The sequence below is a fragment of the Lissotriton vulgaris genome, chromosome 1_1 (assembly GCF_964263255.1).
Source record: "Lissotriton vulgaris chromosome 1_1, aLisVul1.2, whole genome shotgun sequence".
In the NCBI taxonomy this organism is placed as follows: domain Eukaryota; kingdom Metazoa; phylum Chordata; class Amphibia; order Caudata; family Salamandridae; genus Lissotriton; species Lissotriton vulgaris.
Window position 1 is genome coordinate 185131607 of NC_141685.1, and position 15076 is coordinate 185146682.

The 15076-nt window shown below is 45.6% G+C and overlaps 1 pseudogene across 1 annotated transcript; it reads right to left on the minus strand.

Annotated features, from left to right (window-relative positions):
* Positions 1 to 6691: 6691 nt before the first annotated feature.
* LOC147738109 (uncharacterized) lies at positions 6692 to 10255 on the minus strand (annotated as a pseudogene). The gene has a single exon (XR_015307458.1). The product of XR_015307458.1 is annotated as an uncharacterized LOC147738109 (transcript).
* Positions 10256 to 15076: the final 4821 nt, after the last annotated feature.

Sequence of the window (15076 nt, forward strand, 5' to 3'; positions counted from 1 at the left end):
AAACCGGTCCCCGGTAGCTTGTCTCCTTTCTGGTAAAGAATTGGCTTGGTAGTTTAGTCTGCCCTGTTCCCATGATGCACTGGGCCAGGGACAGACTGATTTGCATATAGCCAGGTTCGGAGCTGGGATGGGGCAGTGAGATAAATAACGGTGATGGATCAAGCCCTGATCTTTGGACTGGGTAAGAGTGGTCTGCTCAATTCAGACACTCTGTTCATCACCACCCCCTTTTGTAAATCGATTTTGGCCACTATAGGTGTGGCAGGGTATACTCAGACATGAGTCCCTTTCTCACTGCTCCATCAGGATTCAAGCAAGCCGGGCCGAAGAGGCTGAAATGCCAGAAACCGGTCCCCGGTAGCTTGTCTCCTTTCTGGTAAAGAATTGGCTTGGTAGTTTAGTCTGCCCTGTTCCCATGATGCACTGGGCCAGGGACAGACTGATTTGCATATAGCCAGGTTCGGAGCTGGGATGGGGCAGTGAGATAAATAACGGTGATGGATCAAGCCCTGATCTTTGGACTGGGTAAGAGTGGTCTGCTCAATTCAGACACTCTGTTCATCACCACCCCCTTTTGTAAATCGATTTTGGCCACTATAGGTGTGGCAGGGTATACTCAGACATGAGTCCCTTTCTCACTGCTCCATCAGGATTCAAGCAAGCCGGGCCGAAGAGGCTGAAATGCCAGAAACCGGTCCCCGGTAGCTTGTCTCCTTTCTGGTAAAGAATTGGCTTGGTAGTTTAGTCTGCCCTGTTCCCATGATGCACTGGGCCAGGGACAGACTGATTTGCATATAGCCAGGTTCGGAGCTGGGATGGGGCAGTGAGATAAATAACGGTGATGGATCAAGCCCTGATCTTTGGACTGGGTAAGAGTGGTCTGCTCAATTCAGACACTCTGTTCATCACCACCCCCTTTTGTAAATCGATTTTGGCCACTATAGGTGTGGCAGGGTATACTCAGACATGAGTCCCTTTCTCACTGCTCCATCAGGATTCAAGCAAGCCGGGCCGAAGAGGCTGAAATGCCAGAAACCGGTCCCCGGTAGCTTGTCTCCTTTCTGGTAAAGAATTGGCTTGGTAGTTTAGTCTGCCCTGTTCCCATGATGCACTGGGCCAGGGACAGACTGATTTGCATATAGCCAGGTTCGGAGCTGGGATGGGGCAGTGAGATAAATAACGGTGATGGATCAAGCCCTGATCTTTGGACTGGGTAAGAGTGGTCTGCTCAATTCAGACACTCTGTTCATCACCACCCCCTTTTGTAAATCGATTTTGGCCACTATAGGTGTGGCAGGGTATACTCAGACATGAGTCCCTTTCTCACTGCTCCATCAGGATTCAAGCAAGCCGGGCCGAAGAGGCTGAAATGCCAGAAACCGGTCCCCGGTAGCTTGTCTCCTTTCTGGTAAAGAATTGGCTTGGTAGTTTAGTCTGCCCTGTTCCCATGATGCACTGGGCCAGGGACAGACTGATTTGCATATAGCCAGGTTCGGAGCTGGGATGGGGCAGTGAGATAAATAACGGTGATGGATCAAGCCCTGATCTTTGGACTGGGTAAGAGTGGTCTGCTCAATTCAGACACTCTGTTCATCACCACCCCCTTTTGTAAATCGATTTTGGCCACTATAGGTGTGGCAGGGTATACTCAGACATGAGTCCCTTTCTCACTGCTCCATCAGGATTCAAGCAAGCCGGGCCGAAGAGGCTGAAATGCCAGAAACCGGTCCCCGGTAGCTTGTCTCCTTTCTGGTAAAGAATTGGCTTGGTAGTTTAGTCTGCCCTGTTCCCATGATGCACTGGGCCAGGGACAGACTGATTTGCATATAGCCAGGTTCGGAGCTGGGATGGGGCAGTGAGATAAATAACGGTGATGGATCAAGCCCTGATCTTTGGACTGGGTAAGAGTGGTCTGCTCAATTCAGACACTCTGTTCATCACCACCCCCTTTTGTAAATCGATTTTGGCCACTATAGGTGTGGCAGGGTATACTCAGACATGAGTCCCTTTCTCACTGCTCCATCAGGATTCAAGCAAGCCGGGCCGAAGAGGCTGAAATGCCAGAAACCGGTCCCCGGTAGCTTGTCTCCTTTCTGGTAAAGAATTGGCTTGGTAGTTTAGTCTGCCCTGTTCCCATGATGCACTGGGCCAGGGACAGACTGATTTGCATATAGCCAGGTTCGGAGCTGGGATGGGGCAGTGAGATAAATAACGGTGATGGATCAAGCCCTGATCTTTGGACTGGGTAAGAGTGGTCTGCTCAATTCAGACACTCTGTTCATCACCACCCCCTTTTGTAAATCGATTTTGGCCACTATAGGTGTGGCAGGGTATACTCAGACATGAGTCCCTTTCTCACTGCTCCATCAGGATTCAAGCAAGCCGGGCCGAAGAGGCTGAAATGCCAGAAACCGGTCCCCGGTAGCTTGTCTCCTTTCTGGTAAAGAATTGGCTTGGTAGTTTAGTCTGCCCTGTTCCCATGATGCACTGGGCCAGGGACAGACTGATTTGCATATAGCCAGGTTCGGAGCTGGGATGGGGCAGTGAGATAAATAACGGTGATGGATCAAGCCCTGATCTTTGGACTGGGTAAGAGTGGTCTGCTCAATTCAGACACTCTGTTCATCACCACCCCCTTTTGTAAATCGATTTTGGCCACTATAGGTGTGGCAGGGTACACTCAGACATGAGTCCCTTTCTCACTGCTCCATCAGGATTCAAGCAAGCCGGGCCGAAGAGGCTGAAATGCCAGAAACCGGTCCCCGGTAGCTTGTCTCCTTTCTGGTAAAGAATTGGCTTGGTAGTTTAGTCTGCCCTGTTCCCATGATGCACTGGGCCAGGGACAGACTGATTTGCATATAGCCAGGTTCGGAGCTGGGATGGGGCAGTGAGATAAATAACGGTGATGGATCAAGCCCTGATCTTTGGACTGGGTAAGAGTGGTCTGCTCAATTCAGACACTCTGTTCATCACCACCCCCTTTTGTAAATCGATTTTGGCCACTATAGGTGTGGCAGGGTATACTCAGACATGAGTCCCTTTCTCACTGCTCCATCAGGATTCAAGCAAGCCGGGCCGAAGAGGCTGAAATGCCAGAAACCGGTCCCCGGTAGCTTGTCTCCTTTCTGGTAAAGAATTGGCTTGGTAGTTTAGTCTGCCCTGTTCCCATGATGCACTGGGCCAGGGACAGACTGATTTGCATATAGCCAGGTTCGGAGCTGGGATGGGGCAGTGAGATAAATAACGGTGATGGATCAAGCCCTGATCTTTGGACTGGGTAAGAGTGGTCTGCTCAATTCAGACACTCTGTTCATCACCACCCCCTTTTGTAAATCGATTTTGGCCACTATAGGTGTGGCAGGGTATACTCAGACATGAGTCCCTTTCTCACTGCTCCATCAGGATTCAAGCAAGCCGGGCCGAAGAGGCTGAAATGCCAGAAACCGGTCCCCGGTAGCTTGTCTCCTTTCTGGTAAAGAATTGGCTTGGTAGTTTAGTCTGCCCTGTTCCCATGATGCACTGGGCCAGGGACAGACTGATTTGCATATAGCCAGGTTCGGAGCTGGGATGGGGCAGTGAGATAAATAACGGTGATGGATCAAGCCCTGATCTTTGGACTGGGTAAGAGTGGTCTGCTCAATTCAGACACTCTGTTCATCACCACCCCCTTTTGTAAATCGATTTTGGCCACTATAGGTGTGGCAGGGTATACTCAGACATGAGTCCCTTTCTCACTGCTCCATCAGGATTCAAGCAAGCCGGGCCGAAGAGGCTGAAATGCCAGAAACCGGTCCCCGGTAGCTTGTCTCCTTTCTGGTAAAGAATTGGCTTGGTAGTTTAGTCTGCCCTGTTCCCATGATGCACTGGGCCAGGGACAGACTGATTTGCATATAGCCAGGTTCGGAGCTGGGATGGGGCAGTGAGATAAATAACGGTGATGGATCAAGCCCTGATCTTTGGACTGGGTAAGAGTGGTCTGCTCAATTCAGACACTCTGTTCATCACCACCCCCTTTTGTAAATCGATTTTGGCCACTATAGGTGTGGCAGGGTATACTCAGACATGAGTCCCTTTCTCACTGCTCCATCAGGATTCAAGCAAGCCGGGCCGAAGAGGCTGAAATGCCAGAAACCGGTCCCCGGTAGCTTGTCTCCTTTCTGGTAAAGAATTGGCTTGGTAGTTTAGTCTGCCCTGTTCCCATGATGCACTGGGCCAGGGACAGACTGATTTGCATATAGCCAGGTTCGGAGCTGGGATGGGGCAGTGAGATAAATAACGGTGATGGATCAAGCCCTGATCTTTGGACTGGGTAAGAGTGGTCTGCTCAATTCAGACACTCTGTTCATCACCACCCCCTTTTGTAAATCGATTTTGGCCACTATAGGTGTGGCAGGGTATACTCAGACATGAGTCCCTTTCTCACTGCTCCATCAGGATTCAAGCAAGCCGGGCCGAAGAGGCTGAAATGCCAGAAACCGGTCCCCGGTAGCTTGTCTCCTTTCTGGTAAAGAATTGGCTTGGTAGTTTAGTCTGCCCTGTTCCCATGATGCACTGGGCCAGGGACAGACTGATTTGCATATAGCCAGGTTCGGAGCTGGGATGGGGCAGTGAGATAAATAACGGTGATGGATCAAGCCCTGATCTTTGGACTGGGTAAGAGTGGTCTGCTCAATTCAGACACTCTGTTCATCACCACCCCCTTTTGTAAATCGATTTTGGCCACTATAGGTGTGGCAGGGTATACTCAGACATGAGTCCCTTTCTCACTGCTCCATCAGGATTCAAGCAAGCCGGGCCGAAGAGGCTGAAATGCCAGAAACCGGTCCCCGGTAGCTTGTCTCCTTTCTGGTAAAGAATTGGCTTGGTAGTTTAGTCTGCCCTGTTCCCATGATGCACTGGGCCAGGGACAGACTGATTTGCATATAGCCAGGTTCGGAGCTGGGATGGGGCAGTGAGATAAATAACGGTGATGGATCAAGCCCTGATCTTTGGACTGGGTAAGAGTGGTCTGCTCAATTCAGACACTCTGTTCATCACCACCCCCTTTTGTAAATCGATTTTGGCCACTATAGGTGTGGCAGGGTATACTCAGACATGAGTCCCTTTCTCACTGCTCCATCAGGATTCAAGCAAGCCGGGCCGAAGAGGCTGAAATGCCAGAAACCGGTCCCCGGTAGCTTGTCTCCTTTCTGGTAAAGAATTGGCTTGGTAGTTTAGTCTGCCCTGTTCCCATGATGCACTGGGCCAGGGACAGACTGATTTGCATATAGCCAGGTTCGGAGCTGGGATGGGGCAGTGAGATAAATAACGGTGATGGATCAAGCCCTGATCTTTGGACTGGGTAAGAGTGGTCTGCTCAATTCAGACACTCTGTTCATCACCACCCCCTTTTGTAAATCGATGTTAACTCAAAGGGCAGCCCTACAAACTACTACTGCATAGAACCCCCTACAAAACATAGATACCTCTGATGCAAATGCAGGGCCAGGATGTGGTTGATTGGCACCGTACAGTCTACTGGTTTCAATGCCGGTTACATTAGAGCTAGAGTTTGTCTCTTGAAATTTTCCATTTTGACCTGTAGTGTGATCGGAAGCAGTGTCAACTGCGCTCTTCATCCCTGGCCCAGCGTATGAAGCGCCTCGCCTCATGGTCCTTGATGGCCTTCGTGTGCTTGCTCTGGCAGGAGTAACAAGACCAGTAGTCGTGGTCTGAATCGAGGCACTAGGGCAGATGAAGAGGGGATCTGTTCTAGATCTCAGTCCTTCCCAGTCCCTACAGGGTTTGAACCCTGATCTCTAGGGAGGAGACACAATACTCCACTTGTTGGAAAATGCCTGTGGGAAAACATAAGACTCTTTGAGAGAGTAAGCGCTGGACCAGCACCTTAGGAATAGGTAAAAGGGAATTGATGACCTTGTGTTGGGATGCTTTGGTGATGTCATCGGATGCTGCTTTTGCTACTGATGCAATGCTAGAGTCTACTACTGGCAATGTGATAGCCTTGAAGATTCCTGATCCAGACTGGCACCTGGGATTATGCTATAAGTGAGGAAGCGTCAGGTAGAAGTATCCATCAGATGAGATCTCTCTTTAGACACTTGACTCTCACTGGTTCACAAAACCTTCAATGCAAAACATGCTGTGATGGACAGAACTCTGGCAGCATAGATGTGCTGTGCTCAGTCTGGTATTTAACAGCAAGTAACAGTTTCCTTTCCAAGTTCTGGAAGTGACCTCATCCCAAATTACCACTACAAGATGGTTGTGATGATGCACAGCAGCAAGGACTAGGCACTTTGTGAAAATGAACTCAGTGGAATGCATTAGTTTCTACCATCTTTGGCTACTAAAGGTGTTCCTTTTCTGTCTGTGTGACATGAATATTTTATCGGTGATCTCCTTCATCTATACAAGGCTGGGTTATGAGAACACTGTATTTGGTGGCTCCAGCAACACAAAAGCAAATTTCTGATGATTCTGAATGCTATGGTCTATCTTATTTGTGGGCTAAGAAAGTCTAAAATGCATCAAAAACTTTCACTCTTTGCTCACGAGGCAGCATATGCTTTTTAAGTTCGTGCATTCACCATCAGAGTTTATAAAATGAGGGTTCCTATTAGCTTGTAAACACAAACCTGAATATCATTTGTGCTCCTTTCCTTCTGAATCCAGATTTCTTTCCCAGTGTCAAGGTTGCACGAACTGCATAACAGAGAGTCGATACTTGTGGATTCTAGCTTCTAAGAGCTGGAATTATTTAGTGCTCAATATTTAATCTTTACTTAACCGTCAAACCTTAAGAAACCTCATTAGAAGTAAACATTTCAACATCGTTTTCTCATATCAATAATTTTGCCATCAAGCACTAATTCTATCCATGAAACAGTTAGGATTTGGTCAAATGATTCTCCACAAATAAGAAACTCATAAAATATTTTTGCATGCAATTAATCAAACAATTAATTATTTACATAGTCAGTGATGAGCGGTCCAATCCCCAAGGATCCAGCTGTTGAATGTCACTTGGGAAATACCCCTATGGTGGGTGCATTTACAGATGCATGTGATGATGGAAATGAGCATCGCTTCTCCTGTGTCAGGTCTTGGGAGGTACATGTGCACTGCAAGCATTAACCCAGAGAGTTTGAGATCACAATGTCCTACTTTCACTTCTCATGTTTGTGGACTCTGTCCTCTGGCTGCAGCAGTGAAACCATCAATGTTGCACAAAGCACCTAAAGCCCACAATTAACTATGAATATTCTCCAGTGCCTGCCAGTTAAATCAGTTTGAGTGTGTTGGGTTTATAGGTTTTAGAATTAATCCCTAAAGTTAGCTGAAAATACCCTCGTTAGTCCAAGCCCTGTCCATAGTGTTGATTTTAAAAGTAGCATGAACAGGTGTGTGTGGATGTTGTTCTTTATAACTCTACTTTACCAAAGTAAAAAACAACACTATTTATTTTCTTTTGGTCTGCACTCTGCTAATGTCTTAATGTGTTTCCTGCAACTTCATTTATTTTTCTTATCTGTAGAGAAATGAATTGATCAATCACTGAGTAGACACAATTATTCCACAAATATCTGTGTTGCTTCCATTCTGCTAGTCGGGGTGTCTATCTTCTACTTAACATCCTCCGGCGTTTGAATGCCCCACATAATTGTAACTTTATCATCTTCTGTACTTTGCTGATGGCTTTGTAGGCTTGGTAACCAACTAAAGCTCTTCTCTTACTAACTGGACTTGAATGGTTTCCCCGGCGTGTGTTTTCTGATGTCTTTTGAACTCTGAAGATTGACTAAAGCTCTTCACACATTTACTGCAATGGTATGATTTTAACCCTGTGTTAGTTTGCCGATGTCTTAGGAGGTATAATAACCAACTAAAGCTCTCATACATTTACTGCAATTGTATGGTTTTCCCATGTGTGTGTTGTCAGATATCCCTGTAGGGCTGGTCATTGACAAAAGCTCTTCACACATTAACTAGAGTTGTATGTTTTATCCCATGTGTGTGTTTGTTGATGCCTTTGTGGGTGTGATAACCAACTAAAGCTCTTCACACATACACTGCAGTCGTATGGTTTTTCCCTAGTGTATGTTCAATGATGTTTTTGTAGCTCATATAATTGAGTAAAGAATTTTGCACATTCCCTTGATTTGAATAGCTTTTCCCGTGTGTGTTCGGTGATGTCTTTGCTGCTCTGATAAGTGACTAAAGCTCTTCATACATCCCCTTCACTTGAATGATTTTTACCCTCTGTGTGTTCGTTGATGTCTTTGTAGGTCTGATAACTGACTAAAGCTCTTCAAACATTCACTGCACTTGAATGGTTTTTCCCCTGTGTGTGTTCGTTGATGTCTTTGTAGGTCTGATAATTGATTAAAGCACTTCACACATTCACTGCACTTGAATGGTTTTTCCCCTGTGTGTGTTCGCTGATGTCTGTAGAGGTGTAATAACCAACTAAAGCTTTTTTCACATTTACTGCAATGGTATGGTTTTAACCCTGTGTGTGTTAGCTGATGTGCTTGAAGGTGTGATAACCGACTAAAGCTCTTGACACATTCGCTGCAATGGTATGGCTTTTCCCCTGTGTGTGTTCGCTGATGTCTTTGGAGCTGTGATAACTGTCTAAAGCTCTTCACACATTCACTGCAGTGGTATGGTTTTAACCCTGTGTGTGTTCGCTGATGTACTTGAAGGATTGATAATTGACTAAAACTCTTCACACATTCATTGCAGTGGTATGGCTTTTCCCCTGTGTGTGTTCGCTGATGTCTTTGTACGATTGATAATTGACCAAAACTCTTTTCACATTCACTGCAGTGGTATGGTTTTTCCCCTGTGTGTGTTTGCCGATGTACTTGGAGGGCTGATACTGGCTAAAGCTTTTCATACATTCACTGCAATGGTATGGTTTTTCCCCAGTGTGTGTTCGCTGATGTACGCGTAGGATTGATAACTGACTAAAGCTCTTCATACATTCACTGCAATGCTATGGTTTTTCCCCAGTGTGTGTTCGCTGATGTCCGTGTAGGATTGATAACTGCCTAAAGCTCTTCCCACATTCACTGCAACGGTATGGTTTTTCCTCAGAGTGTGTTCGCTGATATCTTTGTAGGTCTGGCGATCGACTAAACCTCTTCACACATTTACTACACCCGAAAGGCTTTTCCCCAGTGTGTGATCGCTGATGTGTTTGGAGGTGTGATAACCATCTAAAGCTCTTCTCACATTCGCTGCAGTTGTATGTTTTTTCCCCTGTGTGTGTTTTCTGATGTCTGTAGAGGTGTGATAACTGACTAAAGCACTTCAAACATTCATTGCACTGGTATGGTTTTTCCCCTGTGTGCATTCGTTGATGTCTTTGGAGATCTGATACCTGACTAAAGCTCTTCACACATTCATTGCACTTGAATGGTTTTTCCTCTGTGTGTGTTCGCTGATGTCTTTTCAGGGTTGATAACAGCCTAAACCTCTTCACACACTCACTGCATCTGAATGGCCTTTCTTCTGTGTGTTTTTGCTGATGCGCTTGGAGATGTGATAAACAACTAAAGCCCTTCTCAGATTCGCTGCAGTTGTATGTTTCTTCCCCTGTGTGTGTTTTCTGATGTTTGTAGAGGTGTGATAACTGACTAAAGCTTTTCACGCATTCACAGCAATGGTAAGACTTTCCCTCTGTGTGCTTTCGCTGATGTCTTTGGAGATCTGATAACAGCCTAAAGCTCTTCACACATTCACTGCACCTGAATGGCTTTTCCCCAGTGTGTGTTCGCAGATGTACTTGGAGGTGTGATAACCAACTAAAACTCTTCTCACATTCACTGCAGTTGTATGTTTTTTCTCCTGCGTGTTTTTTCTGATGTCTGTAGAGATGTGATAACTGACTAAAACTCTTCAAACATTCACTGCAGTGGTATGGCTTTTCCCCTGTATGCGTTCGCTGATGTCTTTGGAGATCTGATAACTGACTAAAACTCTTCACACATTCATTGCACTCGAATGGTTTTTCCCCTGTGTGCATTCGCTGATGTCTTTTTAGGGTTGATAACAGCCTAAAGCTCTTTACACATTCACTGCATCTGAACAGCTCTTCGCCTGTGTGTGTTTGACGATGGCACTTTAATATGGATGAGAAACTAAAGCTTTTGCTGCATGTGTATGATTCTTCCTTCCTGATTAGTGTCTCTGGGTCGGGTATATATTTGTCTACATCCCATGACTGTGTTTCCTGAAGGGCCAGCATGGTTGATAAAGCACTTGTATTATTCCCACATTTCCTGCATTTGTTGGCATTTACAACATTTGATTTCCAATTTAAAAATAAAGTACAATGGCCACTAAACACTTGCCACACGCATAATATTAGACAGGCTTCCTTGCAAGAGATGTTGCCTTTGGATTGGATAACAGGTTTTGACACTTGTGGGTAAAAATAAATCCTTCCCGTTGGTGCAATAGGGACAGTGCTCTAAATGTTAGACAGCAGAACTCCTCTTTCTTTAACACTTTAGTTGTTTGTCTCCACTCTGTTGTGCTCTACACTGGTTGCTGTGGTATAGCCAGGAAGAGTTTACAATACACCTAGAGCATTGAATGATGGTCTGTTATCATTTTATGAATCAACGCACTGCTGTAACCACGTTATACCGATCCCATGATCACAGCTGAAGGTGATTTGTCAGTGTTGTGCCTTACTTTTCTAGAGGTCATTTCCTCAGTCCTGTGACGTGGAGGTGCACAGCTCAGACTCTTACGTCCACTGAATTATCCTTCACAGCCTCTTCCGGAATCTGTCAGTTTATGTTCAGGTCTGTCCGTCTCTGACTGCGCTGATGTTTTCCTGAATACTGTAGTTCATTATTTCTGACCATTATTTGTAGATTTACAGAACAATAGCTGTTATTCAAAAGCATTTCATGCTTTCAAAGCTTGTGTTCTGTTGGATGTAAAGAGATTTAAAATTACGAAATGCAAATGTAACACAATATGAATACACAATATTTAACTGGCTTTTAACGACATCTCAACTTCACCATCTTTGAAATTTAGCAAGGATTATTTCACCATACACAGATATTTAAGCAAACAATCTGTTGAACATGTCTTATCTTATTAACTTCTGAAAAGGAGGTGAATTACCAGTGCTCACAGAGTAACTTAGTATAGAAAGGGCACTTACGGAGCACCACGTGCTAGAGGTAAAGCTTTAGGTAGATGCACGTGGACAAGATTTCATTTAAACAACAGATTGTGGCAAAAGAGAGATTAGGGTGTACGGTTGTTTATTTAGTTTCAGGAAGTGTACAACAAAATTGACTCCTCTGGAGGTACATAAGAAAGGTAACTGCATTCACATACTTCAGTGCTTTCCTGTTCACATTATATCAGCTCAAGTACTAACTCTTGTCTTTACCTTGCTGTTCGTTAAGTAATCACTGCCACCATCTCAGCCCACGCCGGGGTTGGTTCAAGAATTTCTGGTTTCTTCTAATCTGAAAGATTGGAACATTATCATGTGATGAGGTAGATATTTTTATTGCTGTAACATCCGTCCATCTCCCTCAAACTAGTTCAACTTGCAGGGCCTGGTTCTGGCCGCACACAATACATACACAAGAGATTCTTTAGTTCTTCCTAAAGTATCTAAAGTTCAGACCTTGTTGCATTTCAAGCCGCAGCTCCTTCCACAGCTCTTGCTGTAAAACCACGAGTGGTTCATTGTAATGCCCGACCCTTACATTGTAAGCGCAGATAAAGCAAACAAACACTGATCTATAAGTTAATATTCAATCATAACAGGTAATTAGTCCTTATTATTGAGACTTTATGACAACCAATAATTTATTTGACATATCAGTGCAGCCAGCAGATGTCTGCATATTCATCTTTTTTTTTCTTCCTTTCAGGGGTATCTGACTTAGTGTTGTCTCTTTTGTGCCGAGTAGGCTACTCTTTGGCCGGACGGGGTTTTGGCAGCGCGCGAGGAGGTATCCGTCATCCGCAGCTGAATATAGCATTTCTACCTTAAGGCATTTCTTACATCCAGGTTTAACTTGTTCCCTGTTATTACACGCCCACAATGTCTGTGTACTCATTTAACAGGTTATTTTTTAGCTGAATCAGGGGAACATACTTGATGCATTCACACAGCAGATGCCAGATAATTGCCTGATAATCATGCGCCCGTTGCTGTCTGTGTAGGATTACAAGCTTCATTGCAGAAGCTCACAAGGTACAAACAGATGACGTGCACAGGTAGGTGCTTATGAGCTATAGACAGAGGAGGTGCACAGGTAGGTGCTTATGAGGTATAAACTAAGGAGTCGAAAATTTAGGTAATTACGATATATAAGTAAAGGTGGTAAACATGTAGGTGATTATGAGGTATAAACAGAGGCGGAGCACACGTAAGTGCTTATGAGGTATAAAGAGAGGAGGCGCACAGGTAGCTGCTTGTGAGGCACAAAGACAGGCAGTGCACAAGTAGGTGGTTATAAGATGTAAATAACGGAGGTGTATAGGTAGGTTCTTATGAGGAGTAAACAGAGGTGCACAGGTAGCTCCTTATGAGGTACAAACAGAAGAGGTGCACACGCAGGTACCTATGAGGTACAAACAGAGGAGAAACACAGGTAGATGCTTATGAGGAATAAACAGGGAATGTGCAGAGGTAGGTGCTTATGAGGTAGAAACAGAGGAGTGTCGGAAGCTGGATCTTTATATAGTACACCAAAAAGAGGTATACTGTACAAAGAGTCCACATATTCCTATAAGTGGACAGGGTTTGCTCTAGCAATCCCAAGATGCTCTTCTAGGGGGTAGTAAGGCCGAGCAGCCTTAGGCTTATCAGAGATCAGTGTTAGACATCTGTAAAATACACATACAATAAATAAACGATACACACAACTCAATAAGGAGATCCCCCAATTTATAAAAATAACAAATACATTTATATATATGTAAGTGGCAGAATCAATATGATCAGGTGAGTACGTTTCGAGATAGAAATTCTTTCAATTTTAAAAAGTCAACACTTCTACCATTTTCAGAAGCTGCAGTGTTATCTTACGGGAGGAAAAACAAGTATGGGATACAGTAGAGTAATGATACTTACGAGACCAATCTCTTGGACTTAAGGTAAGTATGGGGCAAGGTCCAAGGCAGCGCCAGCAGGTCACCTCCAGTGGCCCTAGGGCAGCAGGGTGCAGTGGCAAAATACAGCGTCCGGTGCCCAATGTTAGTCTATGGGGATCAGTCTGCATGAAAGGAGACTGCAGGTTTGGATTGGGAGGCCAGACGGGCTAAACCAACAGGGGGGCTCAGGCCACACAATGCTGCGGGACATGGAGAAGCCTTCAGTCCTCGTCTCCTTGGGCCACGGGTAACGGGTACAGAAGTGTCTTTAGGCATCAGGTTTTGCCACAGGGAGCGTCGTGGTAGAGGGGGCCTGCAAGCAGAGGCCGAAGTGGCATTGATATGTCCACAGAGGTGAAACTCAAGGTGGGCATCGGGTCTGGTGACTGGGTTGGCACTGTCGGCCTACTTTACCCAGGTGCTAGGTGGCTCAGGTATAGCAATGCTTTCCAATGTCTGGTTTTCACGGTCTTGGAGCCTTACAGTTCTTTCTTGGTACCTACAAGGTGCAGGGGAGCAGCTCTGCTGTTCCACAGGAGTTTCTAGTTCTTGGCCGAAGTGCTGGCAGTTCTCCCAGGGTTTGGAGACATCACAGCTGCAGGACAAGTTGTGTTTCGGTGCAACTGTCTAATAACAGACAGGTCAGCAGGGTGGCCGCTAAGTCAGTTGCTGGATCTTCTGTTCTTGTTTCTTGCGAGTCTTCACGTCTGTCCGTCTTCTTTTAGGTCGGCAGGATCTGATCTCCTGATGCCACGGTCTCCCATAAATACTAGATTTAGGGGCGTTAGCGGAGTCTAGGGTAATAGCCATTCAGCTATTGACCCCTGGGGTCCTACACCCCCAATATCACTACTTTCACGAGTTCTTCAGTTGGCCATCACAAAGATGGCAGACTCTGAAAGGTTGTGATCATTTCAGGTAGTCCCCCTGAAGGGTGGTACTAGCCTGGAGGTGAACACGCCTATCTGACTACTAATTTTCCTGCCTTGCTCAAGTGCCAAATGGGCCCTGGTCAAAGGCGGTCAGCATCCTCTCCTGTGAGGGAATCTAGATTGGCATACCAAAGGCGGTTGTCTCTTGGACCTGCCTTGGAATGTCAGTCAGTCAGTCAGTCAGAATATCTTTATTCGACTTAATCAAAGTCATACAAAGAAGCAAAAGCAATAAAACATGACATAAAAAGTATAATTAGAATTCCTTGGAATGCTAATCTGTAGGTCATTCTGTGGGAGGGGGTGTAAAAAAATCCTCTACCCGGGCAGGATTTGTTTCTGACACCTGAGAGCAAAGGCCCACACCCAAGGGGTCAGAAACTCGTCTGTGGCGGCAGGCTGGCTAAAACCAGTCAGTGAGCCCACTAGTAGGGTCTGGGTTCGCTCATGCAGGGATTATTGGTACAGTTTAATTACTGAAGTACCGCTATTGGTGGCCAGGTCTATCAAAACAGACCAAGGATTTTATCCTTAAATGCAACATCTGCCAGCAGATGAAGGGCTCCACCTTGGCACGTCCAGCAGAGACATCTCGTTTGATTTAAGACAAGCCCTTGGCATGTGTGTATTGGGATCCCTGCGGTGCCTTACAATCAGATGGGGCTTACAAGTACATCTTGGTGGCAGTGAATTCATGATCCAGATTCCTGTGGGTTTGGCCACAGCGCTCAGCTGATGCTCAAACTGTAATAAAGGATTTGTGAGTCTTCATTGGCTCATACTCAATAGCACACTACATTGCGACTATAGTCTGGCCTTTAGCTCTCTGGCTTACAAAGAAGCCATGGGAGGTTTGGGTGTGGCCTTGCAGTACTCCTCCCTTACCATCCTGAGGAAAATTCGGTAGTTGAGAGGAAAAACCATGACTTAAGCAGTCCTCAAAAGCAATGTTGTTCAGAGGGCACGTAACAACATGCCAAGTAAAATCCCCAGGGGGG